The 13,131-nt window shown below is 42.5% G+C and overlaps 4 pseudogenes; 1 reads left to right on the forward strand and 3 right to left on the reverse strand.

Moving 5' to 3' along the window:
- Positions 1-8,431, forward strand: part of LOC101574279 — an 8,809-nt pseudogene extending 378 nt beyond the window's left edge.
- The window catches only part of LOC101590101, a 30,171-nt pseudogene that overhangs the window by 4,449 nt on the left and 12,591 nt on the right, over positions 1-13,131 (reverse strand).
- On the reverse strand, positions 6,397-7,329 carry LOC105743004 (annotated as a pseudogene).
- On the reverse strand, positions 9,360-11,023 carry LOC101574679 (annotated as a pseudogene).

The following is a 13,131-nucleotide window of genomic DNA, read 5'->3' on the forward strand; positions in this document are numbered from 1 at the left end:
TTTTTGGTCTTTTTGAAACTTGCTTTGCAGTTCAGGCTGGGCTTGAGCTCACTTTGTAGTCCAGGCTGGTCTCAAACTCACAATGATCCTTCCTGCTTCAGCCTCCCAAGTGCTGGGATTATAGGCATGCACCACCACCTGGCAATTTTCCTACTGTTAAAAGAAAATTAGGACATTGTGATGTGGAGGTTGATAGGATTTTAGTGACCTTTCTTTCTTTCTTTCTTTCTTTCTTTCTTTCTTTCTTTCTTTCTTTCTTTCTTTCTTCTTTCTTTCTTTCTTTCTTTTTTTCTTTCTTTCTTTCTTTCTTTCTTTCTTTCTTTCTTTCTTTCTTTCTTTCTTTCTTTCTTTCTTTCATCCTGACTCAGGTCTATTTGTACAAAGAGCACAGGAGGACACTAGCCACCCCCAGTTGGCACCCCAGGGGTCGTACCAGTCTTTCTGTTTTTACATCAACAGATAAGAGGCTTTTAATTTGAAGACTTCACAGGGGTCTGGGCACCTTTGGGGTCCTGGACACCTTTGGGAGCCTGGGCTGGAGCAGAAACTGGAACCTGGAGCTTGGCTGGAGCAGAAGCTGGAACCTTAGCCTTGGCGGGAGCCTGGGCCTTGGCTGGAGCCTGGGCCTTTGGCTGTGCAAGCACGGACACCCTTCCCCAGCTTGGAGTGGGAAATATAGGCAAGTCAAGCAAGCCTGTGTTTTCCTCCCTTTGGAATGATCTTGGGCTTGACCTCCTTGGGCTTGACGAGGGCCTTGATGGTCTGGGCATGTGCATTCATGGCCTTGGCAGTGTTTGCTTGCATCTTCTTGAAGCCCTTCTTGTTGTGCTTCTTGGCAAAATGCATGTTCCTAAGGAACTTGGGATCTACCCCCTTCAGACATTCGTATCTTTGTGACTGAGGTTTCTTGATGCCATTTATGTGCCATTTTTGGGACTGGTCGTGCGTGGTGTGGTTCTTGGACTTGGCCATAACTGCACTGTAAGCCATGCCTGCCTGGAACTAGAAGAATAAAAGCTCTTTCTTCTTCTTCTTCTTTTTTTAAAAATGTATTTGGTACAGGATATCACTACACAGCTCAGACTCATAGTGATTCTCCTGTTTTCAGCCTCCACAGAGCTGAGATTAAAGGTGTATGCCATTATGCCCAGTCTCAGTGGCCTGCTCAGCGCACTGGGGGGCAGGGCAGCTCAGCATGTGGTGCTGTTTTAGGCAGCTGAATTAGATAGAAATATTATAGGCAGTCAGATAGGGCCAGGCCCTCAAGGAGACAAGATGAAAGACAAGGTGGCTTTGCAACTTGGAAGAGACAGACATTCCCACATGGGCCATACCTTAAGACAAAAGAGAAAACAAATACAGCTACATTCCTAGGGAGGGGCACCAGGGATTGATATTCTAAATAGGTATCAATCACCTTGAAAAAGCCCAAATGAGTCACTAGCCTGACCCCCAACAGGAAGAGATCCTGTCCCTTCCAACCCCCAACAGGAAGAGACCCTGTCCTGTATTCATGCCTGCTTGCTACACGACTTGCTTCCACATTTGGTCCTGGGCGTAATCAACTTTACCTGAGCAATGGTGCTTGCAATCCCATTGGTTGACCATAGTTTTGTCCCACCCCACATTTACCTAAGAAAGTCCCCATATTCTCTGCCTTAGCCCGGCATGGTTTTGCCCTATAAAACTAATCTGAAAGAGACAGCTTCCTGGGCAACCTACTCGGGGTTCCCTTCTGTCTTCTCTGAGACAGAAGCTTTCTTTCCCAATAAATATTCTACTCTCAACCTCCATTTTTCCTAAAATTCAGTCTTTGGTTTTAGAAAACACAAACTCATCCAAGTCAGGTCAGGAGTTTCACTTCCCTATATCATTTTGGAGGTATCCACCGAGATCATTAGACAGAGGTATGAGTTTGCTTTTTTTTTTTTCATAAATTCTGTATTGGGACTTACTTAGGTAACAAGTACTTATGCTTCAAGTGTTGGTATGTCTTGGCCCATTGCTCATAATTTTTCATGCTTTTCCTCATACAGTTTTTTCTCATCAGTTTGGTTAAAATTGTTTACAATTGCTTATGCTTTGTCTTTATATAGTTTTGTTAAAATGTTGGTCAAACTGTTGTTAGTAAATCTAAGTTAAAATGTGGAAATGTTACAAGTTTATGATATTTCTTTAATGGGACATTTTATGACTGTCATGTACTTGTATATGTTGTGTTTGAACTAGTTGCTAAATGCACTGGTATTCCTTGCTTGATTTTAGACAATAGTGCTAGAGAGTATGATAGTAAGCCTTCTAGTGGACTTTATGTAAGCTTCTATAAAATGGGACTTTTAAATCCAGCTCAGACTTAGAAAATATACATGCCTCTATATAAAACATGGGACTCCTTTTGCCAATTAAATGACATTAGGTTGGCAACTGTTCTTAAAGACTTGGAGAACAGGTTTCACTGGGATAGACTGGTTCTGATCCCCCTCTATCTATATGCTAGAGGAAATGTCAGGCCTGCTCTGTTTCAGTTTCCTTTCTTTGACTTTATTCCTAATTTTCCCACCTCTTTTTACTTTCCTTTTTAGAGGCATGTAAAATTAGGAAAACTAGACTGTTCCAGCTAAGTAAAGCCCTTAGAAAATGAGCATTTGTTAATGCCAAAGATGGGGAAGTCATTTTAAAAGAGGACACATACCTCATCTCTGGGTCAGATGAGACAAAAAGGAACTATGCCTATCCAGGAGAACACATACAAAAGCTATGTCCCAGCTTAATGTTCTGGGCAGGTTTCTTTCAGGAGGCTAAACCTGAGACACAGTGGAGAGAACTGACTTCTGGGTGACACCAGAAGGAGCTATCTCCAAAAGCAGCACACTTATGGGACCAAAACACGTTTAGCGTGAGGGAGGATTCAACTTTTTTTTCCTAGGTCTAATTATTTAGGTGTAAAAGAGATAAGTTTTAGACTTTAAAGCCTTTACTGTAAAGTACTAGGTAATCTTGTTCAGGTTTTTAACTATCCCTTATAGAACTTGGACAAACAGTGGTTACTCTGCCAGCCAGTAAATGCTCTTAGAGCAGCTGCCACTCTTTGAAGCAGAGAACAGGTTTCCCCAGCTGTTCTTTGGTGAATCCCCATTGAAGCCTATGGCTGATGGAATGTTGACCAGAGAAACCATTGGATTCTTTTCTGAAGACATCTCTGGTTGTGTGAGCCAATAGAAACTGAGAACACCTGAGGAGTCATGCCCAGGGTTACTCTCTGGTAGATACCTAAATGTGCTTGGTAGAAACTGGCTCTTGACCACTGAAAGATCTCCACTTACCTATTGTACTTTTTCTCTCTTTTTGCTAGTAAACTAGGAATTCTACTTGAGATTTTCAGTAGAACACTTAATGAGTCACTATTTCAGAAATTAGGCGGAGGCAGCTTGCAATAGTTTACATTTTACAGTGGTTATTAGGGGAAGTTTACATCTGTGCCTTATAAGTTAGCAAAGTAAGACATTTTTGCTGGCTGTATTGTGTTTTTTATCAACATGTAAAATGGGATTGTTAGATGATAAATGTACCACCTGTGAGCTTCAAGGTTAAATCTTGTCTAGTTGCTAAAAATGTTTACCTAGGTGATCAGGTGGAAAACAAGTGTCTGGAGACTTGGCTCAGTGCACAGGGTCAAACCCCTCTAGTCAATTGTTCTATCTATCTCTAGCAGTGATCTTTGTAGCCTGAGAAGTGCTCACTCTCAGTTGACCTTTTATGCCATGATTATGCTTCCTTCTGTAGATATTCTTGTCACTGGACCATTTGTAACTGTTAACTTGTGAATAGTTAATAAGAGTAAATGAGGGCTGGTGAGATGGCTCAGTGGTCTAAAGCACCTACTTGGAACAAGCTTGGCAAAGCACAGGGACTGCAGTTCAATCCCCCAGCACCACATGACAGCCAGCCCCGCCCCCTGGTGGGCTGAGCTGGCCACACACACACACACACACACAAATAAATAAATAAATAAAATAATTTTTAAAAAAAGAGTAAATGAAGGATTTATGAGATATTCAGGATATAGGAATCACACACCACTTCGAGGATGGATAGGCTGGTTTGATCTTGTCTCCCTTCTCTCCAACATGAGCATCCACCAGCTCTGGAGAGGGTTACTCAAGGGATGCCTTGGGGGAGGGAATCAATTAGAAATAAGGTGAGGGGGGAACATCCTAAATGTTAATTTCTTATTGTATTCCAGATATAGGGATCTCACAGTCAAAGTCACTTACCCCTTCAGAGTGCATCATTAAGCACTGGAAGACATTTGATCCATATATGCTGAGAAAAAGCTGTTTAATATTTTTCTGCACATGTGCATGGCCTGCATGCCCACTAGCACCAAAATGGAATGAAGAAGGAAGTATCAATTATGACACCATTTTACAACTAGAAAGTTATTGTAAAAAAGAAGGAAAATGGTCAGAAATGCCTTATGTTCAGATGCTTTTTGCATTAAGAAATAGACCTTATTTAGTTTTGAAATGTAGACATGAACCACAGGGAGACCAGAGATCTCAGGATCCTAAGACCTTCACTACCCCAGAGCCCAAGGACAAGACAATCTTTTTTTTTTTTTTTTTTTTTTTTTTTTTTTTTTTTTTTTTGGTGGAACTGGGGATTGAACTCAGGCCCTTGCGCTTGCCAGGGAAGCATTTATTCTACTGAGCCATTTCCCCAGCAAGACAGCCTTAATCACAGCCTCACCCACTATTCTGAAAGTAAGGTCTCCCCTGCCTGCCCTTCTAGTTTAGGGGATGGGGCTTCTAGATCAGCTGTAATCTAGCTCTCTACAGGGCTATACCCATCCTTAGATGAGTTAAGGCAAGCTCCTCAAGGACATTATGTCCAAGGCAAGCTCCTTGGACATTATATACTGGTTGATCTACATTACTTTCCAAGAAGTAAATGGACAATTTGGAACATTCAGAGTTCATGTACCTTTTTCTCTTAGTGACCTAAAACAGATAAAGTCAGATCTTGGAAAATTTTTAGATGATCCTGATAAGTAGATTGAGGTCTTTAGAGGCCTCACTCAGACTTATGAGCTAGATTGGAAGGATGTAATGTTAGTTCTAAACCAAACTTTGACTTCTAATGAAAGGCAGGCAGCAATACAAGCTGCTATTGCATTTGGAGATGAATATTATATTGTCAATTTCAGAAGATAGACAGCCAGGGGACCCATCTGTTCCCACTGGAGCCCAGGCAGTCCCCATCCAGGATCCCTACTGGCCTAGCAGCTATATGGGAGATAGGAATAGGAGACACTTTCATACATGTGTTCTTGAAGGTCTAAGAAGGGTAAGAACTAAGCCATTCAATTATTCTAAACTATCAACAATTCAATGAGAAAAAAAGGAACACCCCTCTGCTTTCTTAGATCGCCTGCAAGAGGCATTAGTAATTAGGATTAGTGGCCGGGCAGCTGGGGGCCCTTCCATGCTCATGGCTCCTTATCTTCCAGAACCATGCACAGACAATTCTGACTCTCTCATTGCCAAGATCAACCAGTACTTGGACATAATGTCCAAGGAAGGAGGCAGGAGCCAGAGCAGCAGTGGTGGGGAGGGCATGCAGGACCAGGAGTGCTCCTTCCACTTCCAGCCATAGGAGTCCTACAATTCTTGGCCTTGCTTGCCTGAACACAATCTGTACCACCCCAGCTACAACTTTGACTATGACTTCAACCTGGGTGTTGACTGCAATGGCAGCTTTGGTGGGCAGTACAATGACTACTGGGACCCAGCCGGGGAGTGAGGGTCCCTTGATGGCTTCATATGAGGCTAGGGCCAGAGTCAGGGCCCAGGACCAGGCCTGGGCCACTTCTAAGACTGGAGCAGTTCAAGCACTTTCATGTTCAGTGACCCCTTCATGCCACTTAGCCTCCACTGAGCCCCTGTCCACTTCCTGGAATAAGCTAAACTACATGGGCAAATGAGGCTTGGGAGGCCCCTCCCCAAGCAGGCCATCCCCTTCTTTCTTCTCCCAGTCCATGCCCCCTGACTGTGGCATGATGGGAATGCAAGGGACAGGTGGATAAGACAACACCATGCCTTATGGGTGTGGCTGATCACAGGTTCAGATAAGAGATAGGCTCAGGAGGAGATGGTTTGCGTGCTTTGGACCAGACAGTATGGGCAGGAAGCAGAAGCAGGTTCCAATGTTTGAGGAGCTGGATGGCAAACTGGCCCACAGTGACAGTGAAGGCCATTTTTCAGACAATGATGATGGACTTGGTAACTTCCATCAGGAGGTGAAGAATTTTGGGGTGAGGATGAATTCTGTGATGCTGGGAAGCAGAGAGGTCCTGTTAGCTATCTGGAATGACTTTGCTTTTTTTGTTGTTTGGTTAAGTTCTAGTAACTGTTTTTAATTATCTTTGACTTTTTCTCCTGGTCTTCTGTTAGCCTTTCTGCAGGTTGCTTCTTCAATCCCTTCATTTTCCTGGTTTGTAGTTTGCTTAGGTCTTGTTTCTGCATATGAATCCTTCGGTAAGTTGTACCAAAATTATCCTGAGACATTTTTCTTCATCTTTGGTTTGAGAGCTTTTGGCACTTTCATAGATAAGTTATAAAGGTCATCTGAAGCCAGGTGTGCCCTCCTCAGAACCAGGTCCAATGAAGGTCCCATCTCTTCCAACTCAATTCGGGGCCTTCTACAACCAGATTTCTTCAAGAGCAACTTCTAGCTGTGAAAGTAAACCTTCCCCTTCAGAGCAGTGAAGCACAGAACATCCTCTAACCCATCCAGGCTGATATTTGCCACCATGGGGCCTCCCAGGAAATCAATTTCAGCCTTCTGTAGTCTTCCATAGCATCAAAATCATTGCCAGCAAGTATTAGCATGGGTTTTGTTCCCTCAGGTCAGTTACTGTTCTTAATAGCTTTTACAGACACAAATTTCTCAGTACCTAATTCAATCATATCCAGTGCATGTAGTCATACATATGACCTATTGCTAGGTTATTGGGACACTTCCTATTATGGAATCCAAATATGAATAAAGAACAATCTGACTTATTTGAAAAGAATTTAAAAAAAGAAAAAGAGTTCCAGTGATATCTGATCTTCAAATGGTCTTGTAGTGTTTTCTTTTTACACAAAACTCCAGATGGCTTTTTCAGTGTATACACGTCTTTCAGGACTTGGGTCACTGTTGCATTTACATTTCCCCCTTAAATCAGCATGGCATTTTTAATATTTTCACTAAGTTTTGTTCTCTCCTCTCAAGGAATCTCTTGGCTCTTTTTGTTTTGGGCTTTACAACTTGGTCCAAGGCATCCATTGCTACCACAGCTCGGTCTAGCTGACTTTGCTATTAAACAGCACTAATAGTTTCAGGCAGTGACCTGTTGCCAAAAGTCCCACATGCCCTTTTGGGAGGCTTCTGAGAAGCGCCTGCTGGTCGCCATCATCATGGGATAGTCTCTGGACTTACTTCAGGGGAAAGAAGGATGAGGAAGTGAAAAAGAGTGAGAAAAGCAAAGGAGGAGAGATGGGATGTGGGACTGAGCAGCTGACAGGACTCAGCTTGCCTGTCTGTGTGCAAGATCCGTAGCTTTGAAGATGAAGAAATCCAGAAACACCTGCTGAGCAATTTCACAAAGAGACACTGTGATTTATAGCTGCCTAACAAGACAGTGGAGTTCCTCTAGGAATACATTGTAAACAGGAATAAGAAGACAAAAGCATTGCCAGAGGTTGATGGAAAAAGAAAGCCCCAAACCAAAATCAGACTCTTTCAAATGGATTGGCCAGGAACACTGCTTCAAGAAGGTGGAGACTGCACACTGCCCAGCACCAGCTCCTCCAGTGGTGCCTGCACCCCATGGGCCACAGCCATAGCCACAGGTTGGCTGCTGAGCAGTTCAAGAAAACAAGTCTCCATGTGGCTAGGAGTGTTCTTACTGAAGACGCTGGAAAAATACCTCACGGGTGAGGACCCTTTCACCAATGAAGCCTTTGATCCTTAAATAGAAGGAGATGACAGTGTAGGTGAGGACAAGGAAGAGACCCCTGAGGAGGTGGCTGCAGTGGTCTAAGCAGAAGTGATCACAGCAGCTGTGAGGGCTGCAGACAGTGAAGGAGCTACTGCTGGGGAGAGCAGTAAACAGCTGGGCCAAGGAGAAGGCCCGGTGGACACAGAAGGGGCCAGCAGTGAGCTCCACACTGAACAGCTGCTAGAAGAGCAGGTCTGTGGAACAGCATCTGTGGAAAACCCTGGAGCCGAGGCTGGAAGTGAGGCTGCTGAGGCCAAAAGCGAGGCCATACCCCTGGCAGCAGGGGCAGAGAGCACCACAGTCGAAACTGCTCCTCTTCCAGCTGCCACGGAAGCTGAAGTGGGACAAACTAATGCAGAGTGCAAAGATGATAAGGCCATGGGGTAATCCTCCTTCCCTGTTTCAAGAGATGTGTTAGATAATGCATTGCTCTTTCTCTGGTTTATAAGCAGCATTAGGGTGTCTTAATGGAACATGCTGTGAACCAGTTCTGGTGAAGAGGCTCGGCCATCTCCCTGAGGGGCTTCCCTCACACAGGCGCATAAGCCATCTTCGCTGGAAACTTGCAGAGATGGTACATTCCTCTCAAGTGGCACTGATGTCTTTTTAGACAGCAGATGGGAGTCAGAAAATTTGGCTAATTAGATTTTGATAAAAACAAGCAAACAGTAGATATTGAAAACAGCAAAGAGTTTATAGAATTTCTGCACCAGTTTTCACATAAGTCAGTGACTATGAAACTGGTATCCAATGTAAATACTAGACACAGGCTGATTTCCCTCTTGGTCATATGCATTCAGGTAGTTTATTCTGGAACCACTGAATGCTAACGACTTTTTATAAGCACCAGTCATTTTTTTGTGAGGCCCAATGTGGCTTGTCCAACAAAGTAAACAATGTTTTGCTGTGTGGCATTTTCTTTTTTAAAGAACACTGAGCTGAAACACAGACTGTATTTCTACAGATCCGAACCAAATCCTTTGAGACCCCCAAGTAAGGTAAGCTGAAGAATGCTGAGGACATTTGTAGGGCATATCAAATGGTATATTAAACACTTATCATATACCATATAATACAGAAGGCCGTGACTATATTTCTAAAAAAAAAAAAAAAAAGTATTTCATTCAAAGACTGCCCAGAATTAGAATTGCAGCATAGTTTATGCATCCTTTCTGATTTGGAGAAAGTCTCCCAAACAGACCCATATTATGGGAAGAAAAGTTTCATGTTTCTGCCAAATGGGCTCTCATTTTTTATACATACATTTGTGTTGAGCAAGGTGCCTTTCTCTGGACCCTGGGTAACCACAAAGAAATTAAGAGGCCATGATAGCTGGATGCTGAAAAGTAGTAGCATACTTAGACTCACAGCGCAGATAATCTGGAGGCAAACAAAAATAAAGCTGGACAGTAGTAGTGGCCCTCACCTACCACTTGTTCTGAAAACACATTTTGCTTAAATAAGTATGGTCCAGGCAGGGGAGATAGCTCAGGGGCATAAGCACCTGCCCGGAAAGTACAAGGTTCCTAGTTCAATCCCAGGTGCTGGAAAAAAAAAAAGAATATGATCCAGTTTTGCAATATAGGCTCTCATATATACTTTTAAAAAAATGATCATTTTATGACTAGTAATGATTAAGAGACTTGCCTCAAATTCTGATCAAATCTTTCAGTATTAATTAAAAATAAGATAAAACATAAAAGCCAGCCAAGACAAGTTAAAAAAAATCACACAATTAAAGATCAATGTGGGGCTGGAAAGATGGCTCAGTGGTCTAAAGCACCTATTTGGAACAAGCTTGGAAAAGCACAGGGACCGCGGTTCGATCCCCCAGCACCACATGCCAGCCAGCCGCGCCCCCTGGTGGGCTGAGCTGGCCACACACACACACACACACACACACTAAATAAATGTTTAAAAAAAGCATATATTTAAAAAAAAATAAATAAAGATCAATGTAAATTATACTATATGTAGACAGGCATACACATCATTGAAATGATTATGAAAAGATGAAATATTCTTGTTGAAATACAATTTCCTCTACATTATCTTAATTTTCATTCAAGAAAAAACTGCTATGTGATTTTCTTCTTTACAGATGTGAAAATGAAGCAAGAAGGCAAAGCTGGGAGAAGCAGATGCTACCCACAGGGTGGCAGTGGCATCGGGTTGCTTTGGTCTTGTACCATAAACTCCCACTCACGTGGCAGGTATCCAGCTTCTGATGAGCTACATGGTTTTCCTTGCAGCCCATGAACAATGGGTCCTACTCTTCCAGCAGCAAGTGCCTTTTCATGCCATTGTAGTAACACGGCACTGCTATAGTCAGAGGGGCTCTCAAAGCCTTTATAAATATACTTCATTGGGGCCATGGAGATGGCTCAGTGGTTTAAGCGCCTGCCTAGGCAAGCACAAGGACCATGTCCAATCCCCAGTACTACATGCTGTGCTGGGTGCAGGGAGCTGGCCACCAAAACTGGGCGTGGTGGTGCACACCTATAATCCCAGCGCTGGGCGAGGCTGAAAACAGGAGGATCACTATGAGTCCAAGCCATATAGTGAGACCCTGTGCCAAAATATATAAAAATTAAATATCTATCTATATCTATATCTATATATCTATATATCTATATCTATATCTATATCTATATATTTCATTAAGAGCCACACCACTCTGTACTCCTGACCAGAGATTGAAGAGCCTTTTCAATATCATTAGCTTTAAAAGAGATGAGCACCTTGAAGACAATGCTGCCCGTTCGATCCTTCACTACCTGACTCTTGATGTTGATAGGGGTGTTTTTCAGTGCTGCCTGGAGAGCAGCTGTCACATTTCCTTGCCTCAAACAAGAGCCCACCTCGCCCTCATTGGCCAGCCTGGCTGTTGCTTCTGTCTTCCTCATCCATGAACTTGTCTCCTTCCTCATCCACATCAACCTTGTGGATGTAGGTTGACAATATGGTGTTCTTTGGCATCCTGGATCCCAACCTGGGGTGAAGGCCTTCTCTCAGCACTGGCTGTACCTCACAAACCCAGCCTGATCTGAACCCACAGCCTGGTGCCCCTCTTTTTTTCTTATTCATTCTTTTCTGTTACATTTATGTAATTGTATTAAATTAATTTTTGCTTAATATGATTTTTTTCTTTTGCTTTTTTAAGACAGTGTCTTGCTATGTAGTTCAGACTGACCTTGAACTCATATAGCAAGGCTGAGTTCAGGGGTTACAGATATGTTCCACTATGCCTGCCTCTTTTTTTTTTTTCTCCGAATGCCTTCAGGGCAGGTTTGGCTGGCTTGAGTTGTGGGGATCAAACCACAGCAACCTGAGCCTGACTGCTTTGTTGAAGCAGCCACTTAAAGAACTGAGCTAAGGGGCAGGCCCCCTACACCGGGCTCTTAATAAGATTCTTTGTCACATTTTTTTCTCTTCCTTTTCATATTCCATTACTTAATTTTTCAAATTTTACTTTTTTTTTATTCTCCTATTCCCCACCCCTTCTATCTTCACTAGAACAATCATTAAATTTTATTACTCTTTAAATAGTTAACTTTATGCTATTACTGTTTCTACTATTAGTAGAAGTTATAGTTGTTGCATTTAGGAGATATTTACTGTGTATCAATATTTGATCTGTATTACTGTTTATATCATTATTATAAAATATTTCACATGATTAAGTTTATATATGGCTCTTAGGACATGCCAATTTTCTGTTTGTCTTTCTCATTATTATTGTATGGCTAGGGTGTTGGCTATTAATATGGATGTTGCTATCCATAGTTGTTGCTATTCATGGTTTTGTCTCAGTGCATCATTGAATAGCGCATCCCTGAGAAGCAGACAGTAACTAGAGATTATAGTAGCATATGAGCAACAAAAATTTCCATGATAATCAACAATTACTAGATGAGACAAAGAATAGGAATCTAAGATTAGAATTAGAATTGGAAAATATGAAATTGGAGTTAGGGAAAAAAATCAGAAGATCACACAAATGGCATGAAAATCTGTTTACAGAAATAAAGCAGAAAACTTTTTAAATCTAAAGAAATAACTTAGCCAAGATCAAAAGAGAATCTCTCCATGCCATGACTTAGCAAAAATCCTAGCATTCCAACAGAAGGAAAGAAATCTTAAATTTGCTGGAGAAAAGCAATGAATCACTTATAAACGAAAACTCATAAGAATTACAGCAGTCTTCTCAACACAAACCTTAAAAGTCAAGGAGAGATTGGGGCGAAGTGCTTCAACCCATAAAAGAAAAAACTTCCAACCGAACACATGCATCCCACAAATTATCTTTCAAAATAGATGAAGAGGGGCTGGTGAGATGGCTCAGTGGTCTAAAGCACCTACTTAGAACAAGCTTAGCAAAGCATCAGGGACCGCGGTTCAATCCACCAGCACCACATGCCAGCCAGCCCCGCCCCCTGGTGGGCTGAACTGGCCACACACACACACACCACACTCTCTCTCTCTCTCTCTCTCTCTCTCTCTCTCAAATAAATAAAAAAATTAAAAAAAAACAAAAAAAACAAAATAGATGAAGAGATAAGGTATTTCTATGACAAAGAGCTTGTAAGGAAATTCATGACCACTCCTGTAATCCCAGCACTCGGGAGGTAGAAATCAGGACGATCACTACGAGTCTGGGCTGTTTGGTGAGACCCTGCACACACACACAAAAAAAAAGCCCAAAGAATTCTCTGTAGGGTGGGTGAGCTATCTCAGGGGACTAAGCGCCTGCCTGTCGATTCCCAGAACCACAGGACAGTCTGGCCCTGACTCTGAGCAAGCTTAGCAAGCAACAGAGACCACACACATGCCTGTAATCCTAGCGCTGGGGAGGCTGAGTCAGGAGAATCACTATGAGTCCGAGCTGCATAGTGAGACCCTGTATCAAATACATAAAAAAAAAAATCTCAGTGATATGCTAGAAAAAACTCATAAAGTCAAAATCTCTAACAGGTCTAATAGAATGAATATGCCAGGGGGGCTGGAGAGATGGCTCAGTGGTCTAAAGCACCTACTTGAAACAAGCTTGTCAAAGCACAGGGACCGCGGTTCGATCCCCCAGCACC

Source organism: Octodon degus, unplaced genomic scaffold (assembly GCF_000260255.1).
Source record: "Octodon degus isolate 3935 unplaced genomic scaffold, OctDeg1.0 scaffold00090, whole genome shotgun sequence".
NCBI classification, from domain to species: Eukaryota; Metazoa; Chordata; class Mammalia; order Rodentia; family Octodontidae; genus Octodon; species Octodon degus.